Source organism: Labrus bergylta, chromosome 8 (genome assembly GCF_963930695.1).
Source record: "Labrus bergylta chromosome 8, fLabBer1.1, whole genome shotgun sequence".
NCBI classification, from domain to species: Eukaryota; Metazoa; Chordata; class Actinopteri; order Labriformes; family Labridae; genus Labrus; species Labrus bergylta.
In genome coordinates, this window is record NC_089202.1 from 3,210,001 (window position 1) to 3,224,989 (window position 14,989).

General features: G+C 38.9%; 1 long non-coding RNA gene across 1 annotated transcript in view; it reads left to right on the forward strand.

The window, feature by feature from the left end:
* The window catches only part of LOC136179767 (uncharacterized), a 52,986-nt gene that overhangs the window by 13,569 nt on the left and 24,428 nt on the right, over positions 1–14,989 (forward strand). The window contains exon 3 of the long non-coding RNA XR_010666733.1: positions 7,626–7,795. This is a non-coding gene — a long non-coding RNA (uncharacterized lncRNA). The remainder of the gene's footprint in view (positions 1–7,625; positions 7,796–14,989) is intronic.

Consider the following 14,989-nt stretch of genomic DNA (forward strand, 5'->3'; position numbering starts at 1 on the left):
CCTATATGAGCCTCTCATCTGAATATACCCACTGTGGAGGGGAATGGAGGCGTGCTGTCATCCTGCTGACCCTTGAAGTGGCCAGATGAAGGGCAAAGAGGAGGAGGAGGAGGGGTCGAAGGGTGGAAAATAAACTTGGGCCAAGGTCAAGAAAGCTAATTTGTTTCCTGCATCCCCTGCCGTCCCTGAGAGGCAGACCACACACTGCCCGTACTTCAGGGGCTTTAATGTGCTGATGGACGCACTGCACGTGGCTGAGCTCATCACAAGCTCACACAGGAAGCGCACATTTGTTTGTTTGAGTCTCTGACTATCAAAATCAAATTTCTTCTTACATAATACACAATATTGTATTTGTGCAATATACAACACGTTTTAAAGTAAAGCATAGTGACAGTAGAAGCTGCAAAACATTTTGTTTTTATATTTATAATTTAGACACAAATACTTCTATGAAAAGTTGTGGAAAGACTGGAAACATCCTGAATCATAAAGTGATTGAAAAAGCATCCAGATGTTTTATATATATGAAGGAAACATTACCACTTTATCAAGCCATGATAAAGGTTGACATGATGACAAGTGGAAACTTGCATGAAGTAAAAAAATTTAAAATGTTATGTTCAAATTAGAACTCTAGAAAAGACGTAACTGACAGCACCTCACATACAGCTGCCAGATTCTGATTCTTCAAATGTTGCTTGAACCTGATTGGTCCATTAAAATGCAAGACATCAACCTCCAATACTGTGCACACGGGACCATATTTTTAAAAAATGTAAACACAGGAGAAAAATGTAGAACGTGAATCTTTAAAAATTGTAAATTAGAAGTAAAATGAGGGAAAGCCTTGTTGGTTTATTGTTATACAAATGATATAATGTCAGTTTAAAATTTATATTATAAAGACTATAAATAATACCTGTGGCTATGTGTGTGTGTGTGTGTGTGTGTGTGTGTGTGTGTGTGTGTGTGTGTGTGTGTGTGTGTGTGTGTGTGTGTGTGTCTGTGTGTGTGTGTCTGTGTGTGTGTGTGTGTGCGTGTGTGTGTGCGTGTGTGTGTGTGTGTGTCCAAACTATTTAGAGAAGCTTCCCACTCCTAACATCCACATCGTATTTATTGTATTTAAGTACAGTATTTTTTTAAGATTGTGCCACGTCCACGTTTAAGAGTTGATAGAACACTGAGGACACCTCCCTGCAATCCATCCAACGCTTAGTAGATTATATGACATGAAACACTGTTTTGGCAGCTCCGAGTCGGCTGCTTTTAACAGTCAAAGTTGAAAGAGGAAATGAATGTATTTGCCACCTCAAGGGCACACATGGAACCTCAGTGGAACCTGTAAAGCAGTGGTTAATCACTGTCTGCATGACGCTGTAGCCTTCAGTGGGGAAAAGCCATCGGCCGTGGAAGGAAGGAGTTTAAATTACCGAGCGCAGATTTGACAAAGGCCAGACCCTGTAATTCATGGTACAGAAGTGTGTAACATTCATCTGGAGGAGTATCAAGACATTTGAACATCTTTGATATCCAAGTAATTATCTGTTTTTTAAATCAGTGTTCATACAACAAGAGATAACTTTTCCAAGTTTGTGATGGATGAATCTATAGATTCATGGACTCAAAGTGAACAAAGAGATGAGTTTTCTTTTTTTTTTTGTCTTTTTAATTAGCACCTGTGAGCTGTTTCCCATTAACACTGCGCACATTAAAAATCCCTCTGCTTTTTCTAATTAAGTAAAGTGGAAACAGATTAGATGGCTTCTTTGAACAAAGGTCAGTGATTGCACTTTGTCTCACTCCTCTGTTTGTTTGTTTGGTTGGCACCAGGAGAGAGGCAGCCGCATCTTCCCCAGAATGTCACTTCACCAATCACTGTTTGTTTTTTACGGAGCGGCCTTTTCTTTCCCTCCGTCTTCATCTCCTCTCAATTGTTTCTTCTTCTTTTTTTCCCCCTAATGTTTGATCAATAGATAAAGAGGCAGTCTCTCATACTGTCAGATTTTTATTTTATTTTTTTTATCTTTTTCATATACTAAGCAAAAGTATATGCTCTTGCTCCACAGGTGGGGCAGAGGCAGAGATGTGATATAGATTTTTCTGCTGATATGATTATAAAGCACGGCGAATGTCAGATTAAAGCTGCACTGATGAAAGATAGGCATCAATCAGCAGTGTCTCCGGAGAGGCTGCAAGGCATGACATGGTTGTCAAGAAGGAGGAATATGGTGACTCATCCCTCCCTAATCTCCCTTTCCTGGCCGATTGATTGGACTTTCATATCCATTAGCCAGGCTTTCATAGCTGCTGTAATGAATGGGCCGACCGCAGACATACTTCAGGACCAAACTTGTCTCTTAGACAGAAAAAAAAGGAGAGCACTGTAAGCATAGACCTGTCAGAGAGGAATCAGGAGATGTGAACAGAAGTGAAAAAATAACATTACATTATGTCATTCTTGTCATTCTGTGATCTAGTTACAGTATGTCTAAATACTCTGGCCATAATATAAACTGTATGAAAGCCCTGTTTCTTCAAATAATAAGTCCATATTCTACTAATTTGTTTTGTCAAATAGGTTTTATAGGGATTATAATTTCTGCCTGGATTATGCTAATGGTCAGTGATTTTCCAGTAAAGGGGGGTTCTGGAGGGGCTTAATGCAGGGCTTGGTTCAGTCCTGCATGTCTTGCGTTTATGTGTATGCAGTAACAGCACCTAGAAATGAAAGAGATGATTATTGTTTCAATATAAAATAAACACATCCTGTTTTCTATAAAGATACTTTGAGACTTTGTACAGTAAGTAACTTCTGTGAAAAAAACCCAGAAAAACCCAGAAAAAGACAGAATAAAACACAGCAAAGTGAATTACACTTTTGTTGTTATAAGCAGATATCTTATTGTAAAAGTGACCTCTTTTCAGTTTAAAGTGTTCAAACAAAATTGTCCATGCATATTTGGAAATTACCTCAGGTATATAGATACTTTGCAACTATGCAGAGAGGCTCACACATTTTGGGCAGCATTACATGTTTCCAAAAAGACATATTTACAGATTGTAGTTGACTGTTAGTTCACAGGATTGTCCAGATACAATACCCCATAATGTATCTGTTCAACCCATGGCTGACAGGGGAAACATTTCTTGATATACATTTCTATATATAATTTTTTTAAAGATTTATTTTTGGGTTTTATACATCTTTATTGTAGAAATAGGACAGATGATTTAGAGTTGGAATTGAGGGAGAGAGAGAGAGTAGGGAATGACATGCTGGTAAGGAGCCGCCAGTCGGATTCAAACCAGGGTGGCCCGCTTGGAAAACTACAACCTCAGTACATTGGGTGTATGCAGTAACCATTAGGCTACCGGCGCCCAATTTGAAACGTTTCACTTCCTGTCCTGTCATCATTTGAAGTAAGGTCATGATTGGGCTTTAAGCGTCTCTCTCTGTACAGTTGCAGTGTTTAGCACAGGACTGGAGAATTGGCCTTGTGGCATGAGCTTTTAGTTGTATGGTTTTTTGTCTTTCTACTGTGCAGCATACAAGAAAGTTGCTCAAATCATGTTGTATAGTAATAACATAGGAACGTGCCACATGACTAGCTCAATTCTTATTTTGATAAAGTCTCTGCTGATGTCTGCACCTTATATGTTTAAAATGTATGAAACCAAGGAGAGGATGCTAAACCCTTTAATTAATATTTTGACCTGGGTGTATCAGTATGCCATACACTTTAAAAGGCCACTCCTAAAATTTAGAAATCACACCTGAGCATAATACAACTGCGGTGTGAATAAATGCCTCATTACACGAGTGGATGTAGAAATCCTCACTATCTCATCTTCTTAACAATAAGCATGTTACATGTTTTGTCCCCGGCTCAGCCTCAGGGTTTTGACATGATTCATCTCAGTGGGATTCTTATTGGTACACTGTGGGATGATTATCAGCAGCACATTCTTTCAGTCTGAATGCCCTCCACAACACCTCTGTAAAAAAAAAAAAAAAGTCAGAGTTACGCATGAGAAGAAGCTGACAAAGAGAGCCAGACGGGAAGGAGAGAAACGACAGAATTTAATAAAGTTCAACAAGGCAGAAAGGATTGCACAAGCAGTGAATAGCGATTCTGCTTTTTCCTCCTTTACAACTTCTGCCTACTTAAACACTTTTACACCCCCCACCCCCCTTCTTTTATCTATGTCTGCATTCACTCTCTGCGAGGGACGCTCATTCCTTTTTTTATTTGAATGTTGACCGAGGATGGCCACCATCTGTGCAAACTGTCCGACTCTCTGACTCTCCTGCGTCTCTCCCTGCCATAAATATCAGCCCCAGCTTCACATTTCAGATAATTCACACATCGCGGCTCGTCTTCCCTGCTCTGTTTAGGCTTTTCTCTTAAGTTGACACAAACACAAATAGTATATCATTTTCAGCAAACAGGGATTTGTGTCTAACATCATCTCGGTGGTGTCTGGCGCTTTTGTCTTTCTTATTCCTCATCATAAAGAAAAAACCTCTTCAGTCTTTCTAGAAACCCAGCCTTCACTTATCTCTCACGGGTTGATTCCCCCCCTCTCCTCCTCCAGTCACTGAAAAGCCTTCCACTAAGCTCAAACACAAGAGGGGAGTGGTGAAAATGGGGTAGATGACATTGTTTTAGTGATATGGATGTGCGGCTTAAAGACAAAAGTGTTGGTTTGAATGTTGTGATGTCAATAAGCCATCAGTCGCGCCGCTAACAATAAGTTAATGACTCCCCGGCAGTGATACATTTATGAATAGAGAAGTGTCTTCTTCAGCCCAGCGGGGGTGCCCATTAAAACAGAGCATGAACAAAATAATTGTGATTTGCAGATAAAATCCACTTTAGAACGGGATTCCAACTGAGGGATTGTTGAAAGAGCTGTAATTTTCCACTAAAACGTGACACACACTCACAGGAGCCCTGCTAATCAACTTCAGTGTGTGAGTATGTGTCGGTGTGTGTTTGTTTTTCAAGTCTTCATCTTTGTACTACATACTAATTAATAAATGCAATTAGTGAAGTACACTTTCTATGCTAAAAGCAAAATCCTTTGACTTATTTCCTTTAATCAATGTGTTTTTTTTAAACTTTCCGTTTCAACATAACAATGACCGACTGCTGTTCTTAATACCAATAAGACACACGCCATATGAAGTGTTTTGTCTTATGTTTCTATAGCAACAACTGGGATTATTATATTGAAGCAGGCTACATTTAAAGAAATGTCTCTGCCCGTCAAGGAGGAGTGAAAATGTCAAGTATAGATGTTATATCTGTTAGACATTTAAATAAAAAGATTTCTCCTCATAGAAAACAGTTTCATTGTAAGGTGGAGTTTGATCTTGAATTGATATATATATAAAGTAGAATAAAGTAGGAACACATTTAATTCTGCAGCACACATTCATTCTCACAACAGTTTTCTGTAACTCTTCCATTTTTCTTTTGCATCACTGCGTATCTTCCCTCTAAAAAATCCACACTTCTTTTGAGCTGGACATAAGTCACAGACATCCCGTGACAGGGGGGGTCACAAGCAGACAGTGCTATGTTTAATAAAGGGTTGCACAAGCAGGTAAAAAAAAAAAACAGCAGAAGAGGATTAATTCAGTGCCACCAGACACATTTCAACACACACTGTAACTACGTTTCCTGAAGCCTGTTTTGCGTTCACATTCTTTATTTCAACATTGAAGGAAGTAGGATATGGAGAAAATGCATCTTAAGCCCAGATATCGCAACAACGTTTTTTTTGCCTACATTCATGTCTTTATGAAATCAGAACAACAAAGTGACTTGGCAAATCAATCATGTGGTGTTTGAAGCATGAGACACAAACTAACAGGGTCAGAGAACAACAGAACTGTGAAATCTATCACAGTACTACATGAAACAAACAAACTTGTCAAGTTTGCGTCCTGTTTTTAGATATTTCCCCCAACGTATGGCTTGAGTGGCACATCTCATGTTATGTCTATTTCTTCTGTGAAGGTTTGCGTCCACTGACTTGACAATTAGTACTCACAATATTAACATAATGTTTAACACAATATGTAGAAATCTAGATGGAAACTGGACTAGTGTCAATCTTCTCCTGTCATTATTTGATTTTGTTTAGTTTCTTTGAGTTTAGATTTTCTGTCTTGTTTTATTTTGTCTCATGTTGCTTTAATCCCTGTGTAGATCTCTGGTATACATTTCTAGTGCTTCCTGTTTTATTTTCTCATTTGTATCCTCGCTGTTCTCTTTCCCCTGTGTGTGCATTACCCTACTTTAGTCTTTAGAGTTTCCTGTTTTATTTTGTAGTTCTTGTCCCCACTGTTTCTTGTCTTACTTCCTCTCTTTGTCTGGTTTCTCTCCAGTGTTGATTGCCCTGATTGTCTTCACCTGTGTCACTAGTCTCACCTGCGTCTGATTAGCCCTGTGTCTATTTAGTCTCAGTGTGTCCTTCCCTTCTTGTTGTCAGTTCATACGTCTACCTACCTGAGTTCTGTACTGTTTCCTCGTGGCTCCTGGTGTTTTTCACCATTTATGAGTTTTTTCAGTTTAGATGTAAAACATGAGTAAGCAAGCTTTTGTTCAGCTTCTGTTTATTAAATATTTTAGTTGAAGTTTTATTGGGTCCAGTTTCTAATTTTTCCAATAACATGACTTCTCTTGTTAGAGGGTTTTAGCATCATGATGACATTATCTTCAGCTGTTTGTCCTATTGCATGTCTATCCCTTTGTCTTAAAACTACAAGAATCTCACTGAAACGGCAAAATATCCTCTGCGGTGCTGGTTTTCAGACAGTTTATGAATTTTTTTTTTAACTTCATTTTTAGCTATTATAACAAACTGAGAGAAAAATATGCTCATTAAAAAAAAAAAATAGTCACTTCTCTCAAACTTCCCGGCTCAGTACGCACTTGACTCTTAATGGGTGAAAGCTATTCTTTAGCACTTTGGTCAGCTAATAAAAAGTCTAGACACCAACTAACATGAATTTCCCTGAAGAATTAGTGTCATCAGTGTGAGAGCCCTGCCCTGCACTCTGGGGTGCAGTTGGAAATACTGTCTTTGAAATCAATGCTCACCTCTCCTCTCTTCCCTTTAATTGAACTTCGTGGCCTCCTGTCAAAACCTTTTGTCTAAGAAAAGTACCTCCGTTGTGATAGAAGTAAAACTCACTCTTTCCACCTGAGCACTGTCACGGCAACATTTAGCATGTGTCATTATGGCAGATTATTTTGGCATGTTTGTGTTATTATTAGCGAGGGAACTTGTTGATTAAGCCCTTAAATGCTTTATAGATTGGTCTTCAACATGACAGTGATCAGCCCAAACTACAGACTTATGTCGGTGCATGCAGCACAAAACAAACAGCTTTTACATCCAACTGTGACTGTGGTGACTAATTACTTTGGAGAATTTTTATGCCACATAAAAGAGCCAAAAAAAAGGCTCAAAGAGAGCACCAGCTCCCAAAAGGAAAGAAAAGTAGTTCCTACGTGTAGCAACAAAGACATCTCTTGTTATTAAAAAAAAAATGCTGCCTTTTTATTAACTTTATTTCCTCCCCTCTCTTTTTTTTTTTTACTTTTAAGAATTGGCACTTTGGAGAGAACTCCATGCAAAAATGTCTCCATCCATCATGCTGGCTGGGTCTGCGCAGCTCTGTTATTGACACAGTAAATTAAAGGAGACACACATCAGGTAGAGCTGACGGGTCGGACGCATCAGCAGCCAACTTATAATCGCAGCTCCGTGTCAGTGGGTGAGTTTATCTATATCTCTCACTCTCTTCTTTTATTTTACACTCCTATACTTCTCATTTACTTCTTGCCCCTACACTGTAATTCCCGTTTCCATTATCTTTTATGTACATCTAAAAAAAAAAAAAAGTAGGCCTTACTTTATATGGTGTATATATCCTCCTATAAACCTGAAAGCATACATTTGTTGGTCATAAATATTCACTTTTATTGGGTGTGGAAAAGGCCAAAAAAAATATTACTTCTCATAACTTTAGAATCCATCAAGAGGAAAGTATATATATTTATTTAGTGAAACATGATTGTTGCCATTTTTAGGGTGGCATTTCTTGATTCTTATGATTTAAATGTCAGGGAAAATATGTAATTTGTCATTTTTTTATGATGACAAATGTGATGAAGCTGTTTTGGTCGAGATGAGATAAACATAGGAAATAGAAACAAATACACAAGAAAAGTGAAAAGAGCTAGTCAGATATAATCACTGTTTTTTTCATTGTTTTTAAAAGTATATTTAAATGTCCAATCCAATCCCGATGTATTTCTGCCATATAGCTAACGATTTATAAGCTGTGACATCAATATTTTTGTTTTTGTTTTATGCTCTAAAGCATTATGAAAAGAGTTTCTAATATGCATGGAAGGGACTGGGATTTTTTTCTTTTTCTTTATGCCATATTTGATATAATTTGGACTTGAGCAGAGTATTACCTTATTGAAGAAGGAGAAAAAGAAGACCCCAAACTCCTTCAAGTCTTTTAATGTTTTTTGAGCTAAAGTGATGCATCAGTGAGAGACTTGGAAAAATGCTACTTTTATGTCAGCGCCTGAATCCTCTAAATGGCATGGCAAACTGCCCCGGTTACCATGGCTATGAGAGGGTTTGAGAGCACATTAATCTTGAGGATTTAGGTTTCTTTCTCCCTTTTTTTTCCCCCCTGTTTTTTTTTTCTCTTCTTCCAAAAAGACACAGAAAACGCTCAGACGTTCTTTATGAAGCTGATTTATGATGTTCAATATCTGCGCGTGTAGATCATGGGAAACGACTCAAGAGGTGACGGCTGTTGTTGAGTGTGTTTTTGGGAAAGTTAAAGAAGAATTCATTCTTAGCATAGGGAGAGAAATAAATGTTGTTTAGCTGTTGCATTATTATAATTTATATGTACAATGTTTTTAAAATGAAAGGTTAATGCTATCTCATTAGCGGATATTAACATGTGAAAACAGTGACAGGGATTCAGGTTTTATAGCTTAATGAAGATTAAATGTCTTGGAAAAGCTTTGGCATGAAAAGGTGTATTAATTTGCAACGGCCACATTTTGGCACCCAACCAGCTCCTTGTTAATTGTGCAATCTGGACCTAGTAGATGATGTCTGCAGAGGCGTCAGAGAGCCCGTCTTGAGTAAATGGAGTTCTTTGTGGCCACACATTTTACCTATGACAGACAGGCAGCAGATAAAAACGAGATCATGCATAAAGAAGAATCACTCTTGCTGTTGTGTTACTTTTTCAGCGGTGATTTCCCCCTCTTTGTCTTTTGGTCAGAGACAACAGATTGATGGCGCTGTGACAGAGTGACATTGCATTCTGGGAACTCAGGGCTATATGGCCATAAATTCACAGCGGCTCAGCTTTACAATGGCCTACTGTCTCGCCATCAGAGGGTAGGAGGTTGTTAGTGCATCACCCTAGTGAGCTGCTAGGGTGCAGCCATTGTGCTTCTTTTTAGGGGGGAATTAAGACACCAGGGGGATTTGTTAGGATGGTAATGAATTATGATAAACTAATAGAATAAAAAAAAAAAAGAGGAAAGGGAGAGAGAAAAACTCCTTTCAGGAGTGGAAATTTCCCACACTCTTTAGACATGGAAGCGCTATGATTCTTTTCAAGTTGTCAAATCAGAGCCTCAGCTGTACTAGAGAGCACATGAAACACACAAACAAATAAACACTCCAAGTTTGTTATTGACCTTGGAGAACCAGCTGTGTTGTGAGTGCAGCTCAACTTGGCTGTCCACACACTCCCCTCAAATCTGCTGTGTGTGTGTGTGTGTGTGTGTGTGTGTGTGTGTGTGTGTGTGTGTGTGTGTGAGAATGGGCAGAACGGAGCTCTTGAGTACAAGTGTGTGTTTTTTTGTTACAACTGCATGCGTTTGTGTGTCCCTTTGTGTACAATGAATAGCTGCAGCGCTGTAATTTTCAGGGCTTGAAAAATAAACTGATATTTCCATAAGTCCCAGCGGGATGTTTGCATGCTTTGGGATACAAGCTTCAGAGGTCAGGATGTGTTTGGCTGTTCTCTCTTTGGGTTCCATGTAGAAAAATATAGTCACGATGTTCTCTCATAATAAACATTTGGTGAAGCTGAAAGAAAAGTTTAATAAAGTTGTTGTTTAAAAGTATTGCTAGCTACAGGTCTGATTATCACCATGTATTATATTTACAGGATTTATGTAATGATAAAAGTGTAAGAAGCTCGGCTTTAACTCCTGGAATAAATACCATTTGGGTTACTTTATTGTAGAAGAAGGCTATTAAGCATATAATTAAAGTAAATGTACATCATATTGTGATATAAAAGTTGTTTAAAAAGTTACATGTCACGTTTAACAGCTCATCAGGCTGTCGTTATTTTACCATAATTATAACATGAATCTGAAATAATGGATGAGTTCATACATTATAAAAGAGCAACAAAACCAATACCTACATATTTTAATTAACTGTAGTGCAGTGGTTACTAGGGATTGTGAGTTACAGTTCCTAAACAAATAAAAGTGCTGAAAGATGAAGGGAGGGAGGGAGCGAGCGAGCGAGCGGAAAAACAACTTTTCCCCCTCCTGTGTTCCTCTTATCTTTCTTTTTCAATGCAGAGTGACCAGATGATATTATCTCTCCAAACTGCTAAATTATAGGAAAGTACTTTCTTTGACTATTTTGTCAGCTGACTCAAAAACCCTGCAGATGTTTTGCAACTGTACAATAAAGGTTGACAGTAGACAGAGTCCTCTAAATGGTATGCTTGAACCACTAATAGTGTTCTCCATACATTGAGAAAACCTTGCTTTGATTTGCTCAAAAACCATTAAATTGAATTTAACTTAATGCTCAATATGTACACATTGCATCATTGTGCTCATATTACTTTGAGCACAACCAAAAGTTCTGTTTACCTCTGCTGTGTTGGTGGAAACTTAGGGTGTCTGCAGAAATTTAAAAAAAAAAATCTGCATGGGTAGAGACCACAAGAGGTGAATATAAAATGATGTTTGTGTGAAAGTGCAATTTGGGTGAACCAACCCTTTAAAACACAGAAATTAAAATGGCATACTGTAAGAGCAAAAAATTCCACCTATGCTGATACTTAACCAACACTTTTTCCCCTTCTTGAATAAATGGGACAATCATCGAGTGGAAAATATTTCACTCGTGCGTTGGATCACCACAAAGACTCTTATTGGTGATTTTGGCCCAGTAATGGCTGCCATACCTCCACTACCAGCATTCCCAAAACCTCTTTCTCTCTCCCCTCCTCCCTGAGTGAGAGCTGGAGGCAGCTCTACAGTACACATCCTCCTCCTCCTCCTCCTCCTGTGTGATCAGGCCTGCAGCACTTGTCATCTCCCTGGTGGCAGCTTAGATTCTCCAATTTTTAGGTTAATTAATCAAAAATGATTTCTTTTCTCATTAGCCATGCAGTTGGTTTGCAATCTGCAAAATCGATGTTTTACAGATGTTTCCCTGGGTTTTGTTTTTCGAGACGGCGCTGATTTTTATTGGGTATAGATTTAAGAGGGTGCTGAGGGATTGTGAGTTAACTCAGCCACACACAATCACACACACGCAGCAGCCACAGACACACTTAATGCGTATTATACAAAGTCACATGCGCGGATAAAAAACCAACACAAATACAGTGCATAGAAAACAGACACAAAGACACAAACTTGACTCCTTTAAACTTACCTGGAATCTCAGTGAGAATGTATTCTGTTCATCTAACAGACATAGCCAGTACTCATGCTCCCTTTCTTGTTCTGGATCGCCTGTATATCGAGTTGATCGCTGCCAAACCCAGGGGGTTGAGCCGCACACACACACTCTCTCTCTCTGGGTACCACTCTTTAATCACGTAACAGCTTCTGGTTCTAGTTCCTGTTGGTTGTAAACAAATGTAATGTTGCATTTCCTGTAGTCTAGACATAACAACAAACCTGGCAGAACCAAAGAGGGCAGTGATTGCGGTTGTTAAGGAGCCGCTGGCACCCAAGTCGGCACCGACCCATCGGGTCTGAGGTGTAGAGAGGGAAGCATTCAAACAGGGAGAAGCAGAGGTGTTAGACATCCTTCTTGTACTGTTATGAGCTTGCATCACTGAGGAGGACCTAGGTAAAGTAAGTGTGCTATCTTGTTACAAATAGATTCTTTATTTTCTGCTTTGTTCTTAAAGGCGCATAAATGCCTTTCCTTGCAAAGTGCTACGAGTTTCCTTGAAATTCTTCAAGAAAAGTATTACAATGCTTCAAGTTTTCCATGAAATATGTCATTTCCATCATGTCAACACTTGTATGTGCCCTTCATACCATCTGCTGAACAGTTGTTCCTCTGTGTGAAGTACATGGTTGTGTGTGTGCGCGTGTGTGTGTATGCCTCTACATTCGTATTTGTGTACACCAGTCCCCACCCTCCGTTTCACTCAACTACACAGGAAAAAGAAGATGAAGCAGAGGAGCAAAAGGAGCCCAAACAGAAATTATTATTGATTTAATCACATAATCAGCCGCAAACACTTCAGGCCAAGATAGCAAATCCATAATAGCCTCCCCACATAACCACCCTTTACAAATTTACCATCAAAGCCCTGCGCGCACACACTGCAAACACGGGAACCGAGGGGTCACCTTCAGTCGCCGGCGAAATATTGACGTTCCTAATGCTTCTATATGTTTTTGAGTTAAGCGTTATCAATCACCGATAAGGGCCTGATGTCTCTAAAACATAACTCCTATGGCAGAGGGATTACAGCATCGCCTTTCTTGTCATAATCTGAGCATATCTTTGCAGACAAAGGGAGACAATGTTAAAATCAATGTTGTCAGAGGCAGACGTTTCCCTCTGTGGCTGCTCTGTCTGTCTTTAGATGAGATACAGAAACAGTGGTCTAACCTTTCAGACGTCAACATTTCTCTCAATGTGAGTGCTCCTGCTCATGTTTCAAAGGCAAAAAAAAATAGATTTATTTTCTTCTTTCTTTTCTGAAAAGCCTCACTATTGTCGCGTCTCTTTAACTTTGGAACAAAGTTGTCCTTGTGTTTCACAGACATTATTGTAATACTCCAACAAAGAACCATGTAATTAATTCAATACAGCACAATAATAATTTTCTTCCTTTTGAGTGAATGAATGAAATTACTGAAGAAAATAACCCACAACAAAAGCCTTTGTCTTTTTTTTTTTTTGCTTTTGTGCAATACACAAAACTTTTTTTTTTATAAGTGTTGAACAAACGAAAACACAATCAATGATAATTTGACATGAAAAGGATAAGCTCTTTTTTTTCATTAAATAAAGATAGAAAAAAACATTATAAATCCTTCCGTCTCACTTTTATTTGCTAAAAGTCATTTTGAGCACCTGAGGAGTTTGAGATTTGTCACCTTGAGAGCAGCTGCAAGGCCTGTGAATGTGAGACCGGGGGGGTTGCGTGGAGAGCGTGGGGGGGAGACCGGGGGGGGTGGGGGGGGTTGGCGTGGAGAGCGTGGGGGGGAGACCGGGGGGGGTGGGGGGGGATAACTGCACAAATCTGTGGCGCACTGACGTGAACCTCAAGTTTCTTAACATTTACCAACCTTTGAATGGATTCTGTTAATAGACAACCCGTGAACACTGAATGTACAGTATCCATTACTCTTAAGTTTAATGTTTTAATCAGTATTATCGTTATTTTTTCTCCAGGGCAGCTAAAAGTCTTTAATTGTTGCTAAATGTCTCCACTGAAAGTCAGGCTGAGAACACATATTTTACATTTACGAAACTTAGGCAATCAAACCAAATATTGATGTTTTAGTTTTAGCTATTTCTTCATGTAAATGTCAGATGGTACTAAGGTTTGCCATTCCAGTATCGTATTCGAGAGGCTTTCATATACATGAGGAAGTTGCATGTCATGGTGTCGAATTGTAAAATGGTTTTCCTGTTTTTCTACAATTCATTTAGCAGGCGTACATCTTATGTTATTGTTATCAGTATCTCTGTTGAACTTAATTTACAAATGTACAGTCAGCCTCTCTATGCTCAGTAGTCAAACCACAGCTACATTCTATCTAGTGTATAAAGTCAAACTGCATCTGATCACATGAAAAGAATACAAACTGCCTGAAATCTTATTTTTATTAAAAGCCCAATTCCAAGCTTAAATATTTGCTCGTCTGTATTGTTCTGCCTAAGAAAAAAAACGATTATTTGTCTCATTTTGCGTAGCTGCAGAACAATGAATTAGATCCAGATATTAACGCTCCCTTAACATCCATCTCTGCAGCGATCTATCCGTTCAGTTGCCTATCCTTGTCCATCTAGCTGGGGGCTATGGAAGCCTAATTGTTTACCAAAGGGTTGCGGCTCATTTGCTCCTGGAGATTGGGCCTAATTAACACTAACTTGTCTGAACACCGAGGAGCGCTGTCCACTCCACTTTAATCTAATCTGTACTCTTTCAAAAAATAATGAGATCATTTACACCTCATTAACGAGCAATGTAATGTCTAGGAATTAATCATAATGATTGCTTATCATTTCACTTTGCAATATTATCTCCTCTAATGAAACTGTTCACACAACTGCCAAGAGGGTCTTAATTGGTCGTGTGAAATCACAGAGCCGCCCGGCAGCTTGCCGCAATGTGTGTGAACTTCTAATTTGCATGGGTTTTGGGGGGTAGGGGGAATTTGGGGGGTGGGCAAACAACAGGATGACATCACTTAGGAACACGCACACAGATTCACATGTTTTTTTACAGTGACAAATATAAACATTGTAATTCCAAATCAGCCCTGGAGGAAACAATTTCTGTTACATTTTTACAACATTCAACAACAAAAAAAATCCCAAACTTCGTAAATTTAGGACATTTCTTAAGGTAAAATGATATTCACTGTGTTCTCTTTATTTCTGCTGCCCCTCTTTTTGGGATATGCTC